Genomic DNA, 6,284 nt, shown 5'->3' on the forward strand with positions numbered 1-6,284 from the left:
GGAGTAGTGAGAGTTTGTGCTCATCCCCCAGCCTGTGAGACGGCTGGTGCCATTAGAAATGTACCATTCTGGGCCACGCCCTCCATAAGACTTACCAAAAGGACTAGAGCGTCCTGAAGTACTGGAGTGGCTATAAATCTTTCCGGGACCTGAACTGGTCCAACTGGTATATTCTGAACCGGAACCTCCTCCTGAAGGTCCACCTGAGGTTCTACAACAGGTGTAGCTGCTCAAGCTCCGGATTGAGCTCTACCTCGTCCTCGGCCTCGGCCTCTAGCACGACGTCGACCTCGACCTCTACCCCTGGTCATAGTTGCCACCGGGGGTTCTGGTCCCTGTCCATCGGTAAAGGTATTATGTATTCTCACCATCTGCGAGAGAATAAGAGTAGAATGGTTCAATCATCGATGGTAGAATAAAATCGCACGACAGAATAAGAAAGAAGTGATATTGTTCCTAAACTTTATAGCCTCTGAAAGATAAGTACAGATGTCTCCGTACCGATCCTCCAGACTCTACTAAGTTTGCTCGTGACTCGTGAGACCTATATAAACTAGTGCTCTGATACCAACTGTCACGACCCGAAATTCCCTCCTTCGGACCGTGATGGCGCCTAACATTTCACTTGCTAGGCAAGCTAACGTTAAAATGATATTAACAAAATTTTAAACCATTTTTAAATTATTAATAATCAAAGAAACAAAAGCGGAAGCAAAGTTTAAAATATAGTGAAATAATTCATAAAAACAACGGTGTCTAAATACCATCCCAGAATTGGTGTCACAAGTGGATGAGCTTTTAGAATAAATACAAATAAAAGTATGAATAAAATAAAGTTGTATGGAAATAAACACACACCTAAAGTAAAATAGACGAGGACTTCAGAACTGCGGACGAAATGCAGTTATACCTCAAGTCTCCTTTGGTAGCTGAAATCCGAGCAAGTCTATGGTACGCAGCTGGGACCAACTCCAAAATCTGCACAAGAAGTGCAGAGTGTAGTATCAGTACAAGCGACCCCATGTACTGGTAAGTGATGAGCCTAACCTCGACGAAGTAGTGACGAGGCTAAAGCGATTCACTTACATTAACCTGTACGTAATATTAATAATAACAACAAATAATAGAAATATATCAGGTAACTCATTTATAATAATTGAAGCCAACCCTGCAGTCATAATTCATAATTATTTCAACCAATTCTGTTGCTGCGTGCAACCCGCTCTCACAATATATTCACATTCAATTATGTTGCAGCGTGCAACCCGCTCTCCCAATATTTTCCTTTTAATTAAGTCTGTCATATATTTATTTCAATCAAGTATATATATTGACTTTTAAATAAGTCTGTTGCGGCATGCAATCCGATCCCCCAATATTGACTTTTAATAAGTCTATTGCGGCGTGCAACCCGATCCTCCAATATGGACTTTTTAATAAGTCTGTTGCGGCGTACAACCCGATCCTCCAATATTGACTTTTAATAAGTCTGTTGCGGCGTGCTACCCAATCCTCCAATATGGATTTTTTAATAAGTCTGTTACGGCGTGCAACCCGATCCTCCAATATTGACTTTTAATAGGTCGGTTGCGGCGTGCAATCCGATCCTCCAATATATCCATTTCAATCAATTCTTATAGAAGAAATTTCCCCAATAAATACAACAATTAATATAAAATTATAAGACAACAAGCATACAACAATTATGATTTAATTATGAAACAAACAATGACAAATAGCAAATTATTATAGAAATCAGGGAGAAAATAGGCAGTTTAATATTTAATATGCTAAATATCAAATAACAATTAAAACACATAATTCAAATAGCATGTAACAATTAATGCGGAATTCAAGAATTAATATTTGACAAAGAATAGGAGAGAAACAATTAATATAATAATTAATTTATGATTTTTCAAGTAAGCAGGCAAACAATTAATTTGACGACGTATAGACACTCGTCACCTCGCCTATACGTCATTCACATGCAATTCACGTAACAAATAATTTAAGGGTTCTATTCCCTCAAGTCAAGGTTAACCACGACACTTACCTCGCTTTGCAAATTCTAATCAATTATTCAACCACAGCTTTTCCTTTTAAATTTGCCTCTGAAAGCTTCAAATCTATTCACAAACAATTCGATATATTCAATACTAATCATAGGAATTAATTCCATATGAATTTACAAATTTTCCGGATTAAAATTCAAAATTTATTTAAATATTCGACAGTGGGACCTACGTCTCAAATCCCGAAAAACTCGCGAAATCCGAACACTCGTTCCGATACGAGTTCAACCATACAAAAATTGTCCAATTCTGCGATCAAATAGACCTTTAAATCTAAATTTCTCGTTTTTGAAAGATTTTAGAAAAATCTAATTTTTCTTCCATAAATTCACGGATTCATGATATAAACGAGTATGAAATCATGAAATATAATCAATATAGGATAAGGAACACTTACCCCAATATTTTCTGTGAAAATCGCCCAAAACTTCGCCTTAATCGAGCTCAAAATGACCCAAAATGAGTAAAAATGCCGGACTCTTCGATATATACACTGCCCAGGTATTTTCGTACCGCAGCGGTACCTGGGCTCGCACATGCGAGCTCGCATCTGCGAAATGGGGCTGCCAGGCAAGGCCTCGCACCTGCGGAGGAAAAATGCGCACATGCGTTGCCTTCGCTTCTGCGAACATTTGGTCCGCTTCTGCGGACGCGAGGGTGCGTGCAGGTTTCCGCACCTGCGGACTTTTGCCCAGCCATGCCTGGGCGCATCTACGATCGAAGTCTCGCTTCTGCGAGCTCGTACCTGCGAGAAAAATCCGCAAGTGCGATTACAGCACAAGGAAAAATACAGATTTTGCTTAAGTCCAGTTCTTGATCCGATTTCAATCTGTATCACTCTCGGGGTACTCGGGACCCTATACGAATATACCAATAAGTCCAATAATATAATACGGACTTACTCGAGGTCTCGTATCATGCCAAACAACGTTGAAATTACAATTCACACCCCGATTCAAACTTTGAGTTTTATACTTTCACTTTGCAAATCTCGTGCCAAAACATATTAAATGAATCCGGGATGACTTCAAATTTGGCACATAAGTCATAAATGACATAACAGAGCTGTTCAAATTTCTAGAATCGGATTCCGGCTCCGACATCAAAAAATCAACCCCGTGGTCAAACTTGGAAATCTTTAGCCTTTAAATTGCTAGTTCCGTTAAATGGTTATAACTTGAGCTAGAGACCTCCAAATTAAATTTCGGGCATACGCCCAAGTCCCAAATCACGATACGGAGCTACCAGAACTGTCAAAATACTGATCCGGGTCCGTTTGCTAAAAATATTGACCAAAGTCAATTCACTTGAATTTTAAAGCTCTATTTCACATTTTAATTCATTTTTCACATGAGAACTTTTCGGAAAATTTTATGGACTGCGCACACAAGTCGAGAAATAATAAATGGTATTTTTTGAGGTCTTAGAACACAGAATTACTTATTAAATTTAAAGATAATATTTTGGGTCATCACACCTTCGGAAGCTCTGCTCCTGGAACCAAGTTATTCGTTGTCTTATCTCGAAATCAACGCTAAGTCTTGCATTTTATTTAATTTATTTATCATGTTGGGATCAAATCGATTCGTTTGTCTATAAACCACGTTACAAATTTGACTGTACTGTTTTACGGATAAATAGTTACCCTATCAGACTTATGTTTATATAGATATAGATTTACTTGTTATCGTAAATAAAAATGAGATATTCAATGTACGTATACAATACACAAGTTAAACTCATTTTAGTTTGGTTATGTCTCTTCTAGTATTCGCATAATTACTACTAATGTTACTCCACAGTTGTCCAATTTAGAGATGTAATTGAACTACAGCTCTCCTCTTTTGAAAATAAAATTGCATATTGTTGGATCAACAGGAGAAGTTTTGATAATTAGTTGTCTTCAAAAAGTAAAGCAAATTTTATTAGCGGTCTAATATCATGTAATCAGCATATGATTGAACACTATATGCTCACAATATTCTATTTATAAAAAGAATGTTAAGAAAACGTACAGATGCAAGTTGATCGAGGGCTTGAGCAGCAAGGCAAAGGCAAGAATTTTGTTGAGGTCGCCTTCCTTGTGAAATAAGTAGTATATTTATTGCCAAATAAAATCAATCGCCCGACATAAATTTTTCTCTGCTGTTAAGGCGTGACACGTGGAGGAGATCTAATTGTCGATATCCCCAAAGTAAACGCCCATGTTTTTCACCATTGTATTTGCTTAGACTAGAAAAACCACTTTTCAGCTAGCTAGCTAGCTCTTTGTTTCACTTGTTTTTCCCGATATCAGTTGCTTCCCTTTTGGTAGATTCACGTTAATCAACTTGTCACATGCAACAAAGTACGTTTAAGTTTCACTTTTACCAAGATTAATTGGCTGTGTCTTTTAATATAAACCCAATCAAAACCTCAAGTCCACAAACAGAACATCAAAACCCCCACCTCCCCACAAGGCACTTAACTTCGATCAGTTTTGATCAACTCTTTCTTTCCCTGAGAGCTTTCTGCTAACTCCACACCCAGAAACAACCTGTATGAGTTTTGATTAATGTCAATAATGGTATGACATTCTTCTTCTCCTTATTGTTCTTGAACATTATTTAGTCTTAATTCTATGTGATGTTTCCGTTGTCTGAAGCAGTGGCGCGGCCACATAGGCTCAAAGATAGCCGGTTGAATATATACGTTAAATATATCTTTTATACATATATATTATATCTAGAACAACCTTGAATGCTCTTAGCGAAATTTCTAATTTCGCACTGATCTGAAGTTGGGGATTTAGTTTTGAGTTAACTCTTATAGAGTGAAAGTGCAAAAGAATTTTATGCTAATTAATTGATAATTATAGAAAACTATTTAAAATAAAACAGGATTATTAAAATACATTGATAGTGTTTACGTATATAAAATCTTTTAGTGAAGGGGAGCCTTGGAGTGACCGGTAAAATTACCGTCATGTAATCAGGAGGTAACGGGTTCGAGCCGTGGAAACAGCCTCTTGCAGAAATACAGGATAAGGATGCGTACGATAGAATCTTGTGGTCCGGCCCTTCCCCGGACCCCGCGCATAGCGGGAGCTTAGTAAACCAGACTGCTTTTTTTTAAAGTTCAAAATGTTTATTTGCTTTTATTTTTAACTAGAAATTAAGTTGTTGTATTGCAGTGTGTCACGGCAAAGATGTTTGGATCAGTAGCAAGAACAATGACCGCATTGATGGTTCAGCCGGCTTCCACCTTAACAACATTGTTGTACTACAGTGATCTCCTCCCTCGGAACCTGAATTTGGACCGGTTGGTTCGTAGGGACTTGGTTGGTGGTGGAAACTACATCTTTCATTTTCTCATTCATTTTTTGAGATGTTTTTGGTAGTCATTTTCATTTTCAATTAACTAATTTCATCTCTAACCTCTCTTTTTTTCTTGTCTGTCTTTTTCTTTTTTTTTTTGGAGACCTTTAGTTCAGTGTAAGATGTTTGAAAATAAAATTCTCTAGTCTCTCGGAACTCTATATATGACTCATCTTGGGATTTTTTTTACATAATTAAGAAATAAAGCATCTAGCGGAGGGGTGATTTGTACAAGCGACTATTGATTTTTTAATCTTACTTTTTCCATGGGCATAACGACAAGTTCAACAAGTATTACCTCTCGCTTACCTTACGGACAACATTTTGACTTTTAACCTCAAAGGTCTGCACATAGGGCAATCGAGGGTCAAAACATCAAGATCATCAATTTTCAAGGTCATTGAGTATAATTGATAAAGTTGTACGCAATTGAGGGGAAGTGCACAGTTAGCCACTAATTAGAGATGTATTTACTCTTAAGTCACTATTTAAAATGTATTTACTCTTTAGCTAGTGCTTTAATAAACTTTTACCCGTCCGGACGAAATACCCATGTGCTAGATATGGTATTCTTAACTTCATGAGTGTTGTGTAAATATTAAAGGGAAAAGGTCCTGAATTAGCACATTTTGTTTTAAACTTTAGGACATCTTGTCCTTAACTTCATATGTGCAGTATAAATGTTAAGGACATGGTGTTCTTAACTTCATGAGTATTGTGTAAATATTAAGGACGTTTGTCCTTAAGATTTACACAGCACTCATGAAATTAAGGATATCATATCCTTAATATTTACACAACACTCATGAAGAAAGGGCAAAATTATTTTTTCGTATTAATTTTAATAGAGTAG

At 37.0% G+C, this 6,284-nt stretch overlaps 1 long non-coding RNA gene across 1 annotated transcript; it reads left to right on the forward strand.

The window, feature by feature from the left end:
• The first annotated feature begins 4,325 nt into the window (after window positions 1-4,325).
• LOC117274006 (uncharacterized) lies at window positions 4,326-5,665 on the forward strand. Its single transcript, XR_004504064.2, has 2 exons — window positions 4,326-4,641; window positions 5,248-5,665. It is a non-coding gene; the product is annotated as an uncharacterized lncRNA (long non-coding RNA).
• The last annotated feature ends 619 nt before the right edge of the window (window positions 5,666-6,284 follow it).

This window comes from Nicotiana tomentosiformis, chromosome 6 (assembly GCF_000390325.3).
Source record: "Nicotiana tomentosiformis chromosome 6, ASM39032v3, whole genome shotgun sequence".
Lineage (NCBI taxonomy): Eukaryota > Viridiplantae > Streptophyta > Magnoliopsida > Solanales > Solanaceae > Nicotiana > Nicotiana tomentosiformis.